Raw genomic sequence first — 12268 nt, 5'->3', positions numbered from 1 at the left:
AACTGCAGTTCGGATTCGATCCCTAGCCTGGGAACCTCCCTATGCCTCGGGTTCGGCCCTCAAAAGACACAAAATAAAATAAATTTTTTAAAAAGATTTAAAAAATACATATTAATAGGCAGGCCCCCACCCTAGGCTAATTACAGCAGATTATTGAAGGTGGGGCCCAGGTGACTGATTTTTCACCTGTGCAACCAGGGTTGAGAAACACTGAGATACAAGAAAAGCTGAAAACCCAGCTGGAAAATTTAAAGAGGCTGCTGTTAAAGGAATGGGAAATGGCAAGTTAGAGACCATTTCTGTGAGAAGGGCACCTGAGTTTGAAAGGAAACTTGAGTGGTAGTTAGATCTCTATGTGAAGAAAAGCAGTAAGAAGAGCTATGTTTGTAAGAGGAACTAAAGCCCAGATTTGGATAGGCCATGGCACAATTTAAGGAAGATTTGCAGGGAATGGATCTGCTTGCAAAACAATTAGGCCCAAGTGAGGAGCAGAAGCCATAAGGCCAAATCTGGAGACAAAGGGTCTGGAGGGGGAAACTAATCAGCTTCAGACTCATTTTGGAGCAAGCAGCAACAAGTTTTGGGGAAAAATGAGGAAGAGAATTAGAACCCAAATTGTAAATAAAGGTCATTCTGATGTATAAGCAGCAGCTGGGGTTAAAAATTGTAGAGAATTGGAACATTAGGAAACAATTTCTCACTGAAGATTTAGGGACAGAAACATGGGACATGCTTGAGGCATAAATGCAGGACAAGGGCTACTTTGGAGGAAAAGAGGAAAGGTAGAGAGAGGGAAACTGAATAATGAATCTGCCTAGTTTGGGCAGGGGAGAAGTACATGTGAAATAAGCATATGTGAAGCAAGCTCAGTTTCAGAAAGATGTGCAGTCTTTCTCTCCAATTAGTAAGGGAGGGCTGGGTAGGGTTTTGAGGAAACATGAAAAGGTCCAGTGAGCAAAGTATGGGGACTGATTTGAAAGCACTGGAGGTACTGGGAAAGAGGTATAGGGAAAAACGCAGGGTGGGCTGAATTCTGTAACCTAATATTCTAGAGATGCGGATCGGTTAAGATGAGAAGAGTATAAGAAAAAGTGAGAAAAAGTATTTAAAGGGTAGGAGTGTTTAGAAGAGTGTTGGGTGGAAGACATCATTAGGGAACAGGATGGAGAAGAGGAGTCAAGCCCAAAGTGTTTGAGAAATAAAAAGAATGAGATTGGGAGACAGGGGGCATGGGCCCAAATGGGAAAAGGGTGTGGAGGGAGGGCTGGAGGGAAAAGAGGAAGCTGCAGTGAGGGGCCAAGGGGAGGACTAGGCATCACTGTAAAGACTACGAGGCCTGGGGAGGTGGGGGGCAGGGGGGAGTGACAGGTGGGGGGGGGCTGGGTCCAGTTGAGAACTGAAGGACGGAGCTTTGGGGGGGTGATAAAAGAGGCGTCTGGTTGGAAGGTGCAGTTTGAATTAGGGAAGGGGATTCAGAGGGAAGGGTGAAGTGACTTAAAAGGGGAAGGAAGATTTGGGGAGATGGGAAACAATCTGGGGAATTAGGAATGAGAGAAAAAGCACGGTTCGGTGGGGCAGAAAGGAAATAGGGACTGGATTGGAAGACTGGGTCCCGGTTTGTGGGGGCTTTTACGGGAGGAGGAAGCCCGGATGAGGGGGATGGGCAGGGCTGGAGGGAGGGGGGCTAAAGGACGGAAGGAGGCCCAGCTGCGGGGCTGGGGCTCAGACTGGGGTGGCTGAAGTAGGGAAGGGACTCAGTGGGGGCTTGATGGTGCCCTCTGGAGGAGGGCCGGGGACCCGCTGGGTGGTGGGGGGAGGAGGCCCTCTGGAGCAGACGAGGGGAGGATGGGGGCGGGGAGCCTGGGCCGGGCCGTTACCTGTCCTGGGTGTTTATCATCCTCGGCGGCTCTGCTCAGGGTGGGAGGAGGCGGCGCAGGGAGTGGGTAGGTGGATGAGTGGGTGGGTGTGGGGTCACGCGCGCGCGCGCGGGGCCGATCTGTGCGGGCTAAGTCCCTGTCAGGCCGCGGGCCCAGAGCCCTCCTCCTTGCCTCAGCGAGCGCCTGCCTCCAACTGACCCTCCCCGGCCGCCGCCGACGCTGCAGCAACCGCCCCGCCCCCAAGTGCCTCATCTACATAGCCCCACCCCAGCGCCGCGCGGTGTCCTGGGAAACTGGGGCCCACAACAAAGGGCAAAGCACCGCCCCGCCTCTGCGCAGGCGCGTCAAGCCGGTAGCGGAGTTGGGACAGCGCTAGGGCCTTAGGGAAAGCAGCGTGTAGAAGGGATCGTGCCCCAGGCGGTGTCGTGGTGGAGATGGCTGGGCGAGCCGTAGGATATGTTTCATTTCAAGTAGAATTTATTGGGCATTGCCTTCACCCTTGCTTGCGTGGGGTTTAGCAGGGCTGTGACACTTATAGGCCCTGGGAAGCTATTAAACAAAACAAAATCGTAAATCTAAGATTAATACACATATATTAGTGTCATTCTAGGCTAAGGCCAAGCCCTGAGATCTCCATTACTTCCGCTCACAGTGCAGATCAATAACTTAAACTGTCAGCTAAGATCAGCAATATCTTCACCTTAAAAACATATCTCAGGCCAAGGGTCAAGGCCTTACACGGGCTGGTGGTCATCTGATGCCAAGTGGCTGTGGATCAGGATCATAGTCACCTGACAGTAGTGGTGGAAGGCACCAACACTGCCATGTTTACAAGCACTTCAGATCACAGTCATGCAAGATTACTAATCGACAGTCACTATCCCTGCTGGTCCTTATCACAGATCAGTGCCAACAGGTCACAATCACTGGTATGCAGACCCCTCAGATCACAGTCACTGCAGGCTGCAATCACAGGCACTTCAACAAAATCAGCTTTTGACTCTGTTCACAGTCAACTCACAAGAGAGGTCACGTTATCTCAGATCATAATGGGTTACTGTCACCTCAATTGCATTCATTCATTTAGTCAACAAGTAATTTTTGAGCAGCTACTTACTATGTGCTTCAGGCATGTGGTAGAGTCCAGGAATACTCAGTGATCAACTAGGCAAAGTTCCTGCCTTGGATGTCACAATCTGATCTGAGGGAGGGACACAGAGAGGAATTTGGATTTTATTTCAAAAGAAGCTTACATCTTATTCCATATATATAACTCTTTTTTCGGCCATGCCCATGGCACGCAGAAGTTCCCAGACCAGGGATTCAACCCACACCACAGCAGCAACAATGCCAGGTTCTTAATCTACTAGGCCACCAAGGAACTCCTCCTTCTTCTTTTTTTTAATGGCTGCACCCCTGGCACGTGGAAGTTCCCAGGCCAGGGACTGAATCCAAGCTGCAGTTGAGACCTTATGCTGCAGCTGTGGCAATACCAGATCCTTTAACCCGCTGATCAGGATGGGGATAGAACCTGAACCTCCACAGCAACCTGAGCATTCCAGTTCTTAACCCGCTGTGCCACAGTGGGAACTCTGGAACTCCTTTGTTTTGTTTTGTTTGTTTTTGCTGTAGCGTGCGGTAGGTTGAAGTAAGATCTCAGTTCTCAGACCAGAGATTGAACCTGGGCCACAGTGGTGAAAATGCCGAATCCTAAGCACTAGGCCATCAGGGAACCCCTTTATTAATTTTTTTAGGAGAGCATGTTTGTAAGGTAAAGGGTAAGATTACATTGTAGGAGCTTCTTTTTTGGGGGGGGGGTGGAGGCTTTGGTCACGTGGCCACTGAGGACCTCTCTCCTCTTGGTGAAAAACAGGGGCCAGGGCGCTTACCCTCCAAGACTGCCATGGAATCTTTAGAAAACTCAATATAGAACTGCCATATATGGTTCAGCAATCCCACTCCTGGGCATATATTTGGACAAAACTTTAATTCAAAAAGATACAAGCACCCCTATGTTCACTGCAGCACTATTTACAATAACCACAACATGGAAACAAACTAAATGTCCATCAACAGATAAATGGATAAAGAAGATGTGGTATATATACACAATGGAATACTACTCAGTCATAAAAAAAGAACAAAATAATGCCATTTGTAGCAACATGGATGCAACTACAGATTCTCCTACTAAGTGAAGAAAGAAAGACAAATACCATATGATATCACTTATATGTGGAGTCTAACCTATGGCACAGATGAACCTATCTACAGGTTAGAAACAGACTCGCAGACATGGAGAGCAGACTTGTGGTTGCCCAGGAAGAGGGGAATGGAGTGGAATGGACTGGAATTTGGGGATTAGTAGATGCAAACTATTACATTTAGAATCAATAAGCAATTAGGTCCTGCCGTATAGTACAGGGAACTATATCCACTCACTTGTGATTCAACATGATAGAAAATATGAGAAAAATAATGTGTGTGTATATATATATATATATGAATGAATGACTGGGTCACTTTGCTGTACAGCAGAAATTGACAGAACATTGAAAATCAACTATTTAAAAAAAAGATTGCCATGGTATTAAATAAAACAGTGTATGTGGAGGCACCTAGCCTGACATCTAGAAGATGTTCCATATTACTTTAAAATGAATCCCTATCTTTTAGTGATACACACCAAAACATTTAAGGATGAAATGATGTAACTGAGATTAGCTTCAAGAGAATTAAAGCAGGGATAGGGTATGGATGAAATCAGCAGCTATGAGTAGATGAGTGAATGAATTTTGGCAGCACCCACAGCAAGTGGAAGTTCCTAGACCAGGGATCAAACCCAAGCCACAGCAGTGACAATACCGAATCCTTAATCACTAAGCCATTCATGGGAACTCCATGAATCCTACTTTTAATGTGAATGTTTACTTTTTCTTGTAATTTTTTTTTTCTTTTTAGGGGCACACCTCAGGCATATGGAAGTTCCGAGGCTAGGGGCTGAATCAGAGTGCACGTGCCAGCCTACAGCCCAGCCACAGCAACTCAGGATCCAAGCCACATCTGAGACCTACACTGCAGCTTGTGGCAACACCAGAACATTAACCCACTGAGCAAGGCCAGAGAGCGAATCTGCATCTTCATGGATACTAGTCAGATTCTTAACCCGCTGAACCACAACAGGAACTCTTGTAATAAAAAAAATGTTTAACTTAAAAAACAAAACAAATAATAACAGCAACAACAGTGAGTTTCTGTTGTGGCTCAGCAGGTTACGAATCTGACTAGTATCCATAGGAATACTAGTCCAGGGGGTTCAATCCCTGGCCTCACTCAGTCAGTTAAGGATACGGTGTTGCTGTGAGCTACAGTATAGGCTGCAGATGTAGTCCCGACCCTGCGTTGCTGTGGCCATGGCATACCCCAGCAGCCGCAGCTCTGATTTGACCCCTAGCCTGGGAACTTCCATATGCTGCAGGAGCGGCGCTAAAAAAAAAAAATCGGAAAAAAGAAAAAAAATAGCAACAACAAATCTCAAACCAGATCAATCTGACAACCACCACACCACTCCACAGTGGCTGCTCACATGTAGGTCCCCTCTGATCTCTAAGCGGCCAAATCCAGAGTTGGCTTTCTGCCCTATTACTTGATTTAGGAATGCTTAAGAATTGAGCACTCCTTCCCTCTAGGGACACTCCCCCAAGTGGCTCTCTGGTTACTTCTTCTAAATGTCCTTTTCAGTTTTACCAACCCTACCTGACCTCTAAAGGTTGGACGGCCCCAGAATCCAGCCCTGGGCCCTCTTCCCTGTATCCCTAGATCATCTCATTCATCCCATGGAGTTCAATACCATCCATAGTCTGGTAGCTCCCAAACGCCTGTTTCTAGCCTAGAACCCTTGTTTAAGTCATAGACATATATGACATGACATGTGACAAGGCTAGCCTCACTTCTCTATTAAATGGCTTTAATCTCAAACACCCAAACCCACCCTTCATTCCACTTCCTGGCTCAAACCTGGTCATTCCCTACTTCGCCATCTTTTTCATCTCCTTCAACGGCCTCAGCACCACCTGGTTGCTCCTGTAGGTACTGAGGTGGCATTGCAATATCTCTCTTTCCCTCACTGCCCCTCTCTTGTCATTCAACTCATTACAATAAGCCCTGTCATTTCCATCTCCAAAAGGAGAAAACGTAGCCTCCGTCTCTCCCAACCTGACCCAATCCACCACAATCTTTTGCTCAGGTTCTAGCCGCCTCCTTCCTAATGGCCTGTCTCCCTTCGTGCCATCCTCCAATCCAGGCCCCTCAATACAGTCAGAGCAATTAATATTTTAAGTATTTTTAAAATGGAGATTATGTCGATTCTGTACTTTATTTTTTAAATTTTTTAAATTTATTTTTTTGCTTTTTAGGTCCACACCCTTGGCATATGGAGGTTCCCAGGCTAGGGGTCGAATCAGAGCTGTAGTCACTGGCCTACACCACAGCCACAGCAACACGGGATCCAAGCCTCGTCTGCAACCTACACCACAGCTCACAGCAATGCTGGATCTTTAATCCGCTAAGCAAGGCCAGGGATCGAACCCGTGTCCTCATGGATGCTAGTCAGGTTCATTAACCACTGAGCCATGATGGGAACTCTGATACTGTACTTTAAACCCTTCAACAGCTTCCTCCCTCACTTGAAATAAAATCCAAATTCCTCGCCTCTCCTGCACAAAAGGCCATGTAGGATCTAAGCCTCCTACCCTCCGAATGCATCCTGTGCTCTCTCCTTCCTGGAGAGTCTCAAATATGGCATATACATTTTGGCTCAGGCCATTTATTTCTACTCTTCCCTGGGCCTGGATCACGCTCCCCCTGGATTTCCACCAGGTGGGCTCCCCATCCTTATTTATTTATTTATTTGCCACTCCCACTAAATGTGTAAATTCCTGGACCTTAGCCACAGCGGTGACAATACCAGATCCTTAACCCACTGAGCCACCAGAGAACTCCAAGGCTCCCCAGCCTTGAGACAGCACCTGAAACGCCACCTCCTCAGAGAGCCCTAAAAGCATCACTGTACTTTGGATGTTCCCTTCATAGCAACTATCACATCTGTATCATATAGTCAGTTGTTTCCTTGTGCAAAGTGTATTGCACACTTTCTTGGCTGAAAATTCCATAAGGGTAGGAAGCAAAGGGCCCAGGCCATAGTAGAGCCCAATAATTTTTTTTTGGTCTTTTTTTTTTTCTTTTTGCCATTTCTTGGGCTGCTCCCACAGCATATGGAGGTTCCCAGGCTAGGGGTTGAATCGCAGCTGTAGCCACTGGCCTATGCCAGAGCCACAGCAATGCCAGATCCGAGTCGCGTCTGCCACCTATATCACAGCTCACAGCAACGCCGGATCCTTTACCCACTGAGCAAGGGCAGGGATCGAACCTGCAACCTCATGGTTCCTAGTCGGATTCGTTAACCACTGAGCCACTACGGGAACTCTTTTTTTTTTTTTTTTTTGGCTTTTTAGGGCTGCACCGGCAGTATATGGAAGTTCCCAAGCTAGGGGTCCAATCAGAGCTGTAGCCACTGGCCTACACCACAACCACAGCAATGCCAGATCTGAGCCACGTCTGTGACCTACACCACAGCTCATGGCAACGCCAGATCCTTAACCCATTGAGCGAGGCCAGGGATCAAACCTGCATCCTCATGGATACTAGTCAGATTCGTTTCCACTGAGCCACGACAGGAACTCCTTTTTTTTTTTTTTTTTGTCTTTTTGCTATTTCTTGGGCCGCTCCCGCGGCATATGGAGGTTCCCAGTCTAGGGGTCGAATCGGAGCTGTAGCCACCGGCCTACGCCAGAGCCACAGCAACGCGGGATCTGAGCCGCGTCTGTGACCTACACCACAGCTCACAGCAACACCGGATCGTTAACCCAGTGAGCAAGGGCAGGGACCGAACCTGCAACCTCATGGTTCCTAGTCGGATTCATTAACCACTGCACCACGACGGGAACTCCTCCTTTTTTTTTTTTAATCACAGCAGAATTCAGTGAATTTTTCCTGATTCACAATAGCTTACAGTATAGTTGGAGAGACATGGTTTACATGTATGAAACAATTAGGAAGCAAATGCAGCAGGCATAATTAGTGCAAAGCAGGTGCCCAGCTTTTGAGTGCAGAAGTGTAGAAGTATCAGGGATGTTCCCATTGTGGCCCAGTGGAAATGAATTTGACTAGTATCCATGAAGAGGCAAATTGGATCCCTGGCCTCACTCAGTGGGTTAAGGATCTGGCATAGCCATGAGCTGTGGTGTAAGTTGCAGATGCAACTCAGATCTGGCATTGCTGTGGCTGTGGCTGGCAGCTACAGCTCTGATTTGGCCCTGGGAACTTCCATATGCTGCAGATGCAGCCCTGAAAAAACAAAAACAAAAATAAATAAATAAAATTCAAATACCACTTGTTTCAAGGCGGAAATAGAGCCCGAGACACTGAAAAGGGAAATAAAAAGGTTTGGAAACAGCCTAGCAAGATCAGGATACCAAGAGACTGGCATTGCTCTTCCATTCTGTCCAGGGTTATACCAAAACTGCCTTTGAAAGTTGTAGGAGATGACAGAGAGACATTGTCTAAGAGTCAAAAAACCTGAGAGTCCCAATTCCCTGCTTTGCCTGGCTGTTGATCTGGGGCAAGGGCACCCCTGCTCTTTGTTTCTTACCTAACGTGGAAGGTTGAGAGCGGGCTCATGAGGACTCTCCTACTCCCAAGATGTTTTAGGTTTTCAAGTGACCATGTGTGGCTGGTTGAGCTACCCAGGGCCGGAAATTACTGCCAGGGCGAAATCAAATGTCAAGGGAAAGCCACTGAGATTCAGGGCTCATCTCACCATACGTTTTGGAGCCACAGTGGCTGTGGCAGCAGGTAAGCCTGCTGTCACCTACCCAGTGTGCTGCTCCTATCCCATTCCCGGAGTCAGGACCCAGGGAAGAGAGGCCAGACTGGAGTTTAGACGATACAGGAGATTTGTGAGGAGCCCTGCCCCTTGGCTTCTGGGACAGGAAATGCCTGGCGGAAGGCGAGGCAGTTGAAAGCACTAGGAGGGAGCGAGCCAGCAAAGGCCAGGACTGCCTGCCTGGGGCGTGGGGTTCCGGGCCCAGGCAGAACATTATTTGAGACCAACAGGAAAAACAAAAGTTGTGGTTCCCACCAAATTCCCAGCTCCTGGAAACTGGAAATAACTAGTGACCCACAGGCCTGTGAACACTTCCACCCCCTCCAGCCCAGGCTGAGACAGCTCTGTCAGAAGGAGAGAATGAGACCTCAGGACACACTGTTCCAGCACAGTCTTCATTCTCAGGATCTGCTTTCACCTCTAGGGAAAAACTTTAGAAAAAACACTTTCTTTCCACCCATCCTCATTGGCCAAATCTCTCTTAATGCTTGACTTTAGCCCCTCATACTAGGAATTATACCTAAGTGGAAGTATGGACACCAGTGGCTACCACGCAGTAGGTAGGGGGAGAGTATCAGCCATCTGAAGTTTGGAGTTCCCGTCATGGCTCAGGGGAAACGAATCTGAGTAGGAACCATGAGGTTGCGGGTTTGATCCCTGGCCCCTCTCAGTGGGTTAAGGATCCAGCGTTGCCGTGAGCTGTGGTGTAGGTCGAGGATGCGACTTGGATCTGGTGTTGCTGTGGCTGCAGCTGTGGGCCAACAACTACGACTCTGATTAGACCCCTAGCCTGGAAACCTCCAGGTGCTGCAGGCTCGGCACCAAAAAAAAAAAAAGTCCCATAGGGATGGGGAGAAGGTAGAGAGGCCTGAGGAAGACTAACCTTCAAAGAAACCAACTGAGTGGCGGGGTGTGCAGTGGAGAAGGGCGGCCAGGGGTGGGAGCCCACAGCCTGCCAAGGACCAGTCCCGGGCCCTGGGCTTGGTGCCCAGGCTCTGATCTGCCGCATTGTTCAGCTATTTCCTTCCCTGGAAGAGGTAAGAGGCGGAGGGGGCCAGGGGTTACGTGGCCAGGAGTGAATGGAGCAGGATGGAGCATCCACTGGGGGAGGGGACCTAGGGTCCATTCCCATGACCAGCTGCCCTTCCGGCTGCCCTGGGACTGCGTGGGAAAAGGTCTTGAAGTGTTGGGGGCAGTGTGTGTGTGTTTTCATTTTTGTCTGACTGCCTTGCTTGGCTTTAGTCACAGAACAAAGCCCTTTTGAGAAACAGTCACCAGTCTACATTCCCACTGGGCTGTGTCCTGAGAGAGGCGTAAGAACCCACCCCAGTGCCTGAGAGGACACTTGGAGGCCTTAGGTCCAACTCCCTGGAGTCTTGCCTTCTAGTGAGGCTATATTGGTTGACTTCCTGAATTTATAAGGATGATTCTCGAACCTTCTGCTAAGCCCCCAACTTCCTGGCAGAGCTCTATCACTAGCTGGATGTTGGAAAGCAGGTGGGAACTGGACGTGGAGAGGGAAGTCAGCCATTCCCACAGCATCTCCCTAAGAAGCCTGGAATCCCCCACAACCACTTAGATCTCAGTGCTGAGCATCATGCTAAGAGATGACATGATGAGCCAGTGCTCTGCCTTCAGGCAAGACACCTTAAAGAAGAGATCACAAAATAGCAGCCCACAGGCCAAGTGCATTCTGCAGACACATGCCTTCTTTGGCAAGCACAGCACTCAAGAAAGTTTAGAGCCAGTCTGGAGAGATTTCACACAAAACTCCACTTTCTGGTCTTTTGAAAAACCAGAAATATGACTAACATTGGGGCCTTATTCTCCCAAGACGGCAGTTGCTACTGACCCCATGATAAAGCTGAAACTTCCCAGCCTGGTGTCATCTCATGAAGAGACCTGCAGCACTCCATAAAAAATGGGCAAAAGATCTGAACAGACAGTTTTCCAAAGAAGACATACAGATGGCAAAAAACACATGAAAAGATGGTCAACATCACTAATTATTAGAGAAATGCATATCAAAACTACTATGAGGTACCACCTTACACCAGCCAGAATGGCCATCATCAAAAAAGTCTGGAAACAGTAAATGCTGGAGAGGGTGTGGAGAAAAGGAAACCCTCTTAACACTGTTGGGAATGTAAATTGGTGCAACCGCTATGGAAAACAGTATGGAAATTTGTCTGGCATCTATCCAGAGAAACCATGACACCAAAAGATACATGTACCCCAAAATTTGTTGCAGCACTATATACAACAGCTAAGACATGGAAGCAACCTAAAAGTCCATTGATAGAGGAGTGGATAAAGAAGATGTGATACAAATACACAATGGAATATTACTCAGCCATAAAAAGGAATAAAATAATGGCATTTGCAACAACTAGAAATTATCATGCTAAGTGAAGTTAGACAGACACCAAAGTCATATGCTATCACATATCATCTAAAAAAAAAAGGATACAATGAACTTATTTCCAGAACAGAAACTCACTCACAGACTTTGAAAAACTTACAATTACCAAAGGAGACAGGTTGCAGGGGGAAGAGATAGGCTGGGGGTTTGGGATGGAAATGCTATAAAACTGGGTTTCGATGATGGTTGTACAACTATAAATATAATACAACTGAGTTTTAAAAAAAAAGTTTCCACAGAAAAGAAAATCATGGACTTGCAGAATAGACTTGTGGTTGCCAAGGGGGAAGGGGAGGGAGTGGGGTGGTTGGGGAGCTTGGGGTTAACAGATACAAACTATTGCCTTTAGAATGGATTAGCAATGAGATCTTGCTGTGTAGCACTGGGAACTATGTCCAGTCGCTTATGATGGAGCATGATAATGTGCGAAAATAGAATGTGTACATGTATGTGTAACTGGGTCACCATGCTGTACAGTAGGAAAAAAATTGTATTGGAGAAATAAATATTTTTTAAAAAAGCAAAAAAAAACAAAACAGAGAGAAACCTGCAGCATGTGTGTGACCCCATGGAAACTCATCTGAAAGAGCCAACACCAAACTGAAAACCAAGGTCACCTCTGGGGAGGTAGGGAGGGGGCCAGAAATGGAAAAGATGGCCCCAAGCTGCTCCATAATGTTCTTTTGTTTAAGGAGATTATAAACACACACAACTTGCATCATTAAAATTAACAAGCAGCAGAAATGCCTAAGCCTAGTAACTATTCGTCTGACCTCAACCTACCTTTCCAGTTTATCTCAGATTACTCCCCTCCACCAACAGGAGTTCCCTGAACACACCCTCTTTCTGCTTCCATCTTCTCTTGCTCCTTGCTACCCACAGTGCCTATCTCCTCCTCTTCCTCTACCAAGCCAAATCCAGCCCATCCTTCAAGGCAGTAGTCTTTCAATAATTTAGCTCATGCACACTCGAAACAAAATTTTCAATTATGTATCCCATAATAAATTTGGTTTTACAAAACCACGT

The sequence above is a fragment of the Phacochoerus africanus genome, chromosome 2 (assembly GCF_016906955.1).
Source record: "Phacochoerus africanus isolate WHEZ1 chromosome 2, ROS_Pafr_v1, whole genome shotgun sequence".
NCBI classification, from domain to species: Eukaryota; Metazoa; Chordata; class Mammalia; order Artiodactyla; family Suidae; genus Phacochoerus; species Phacochoerus africanus.
The sequence above is the reverse complement of the archived record's forward strand: the minus strand, read 5'-3'. Positions refer to the sequence as shown.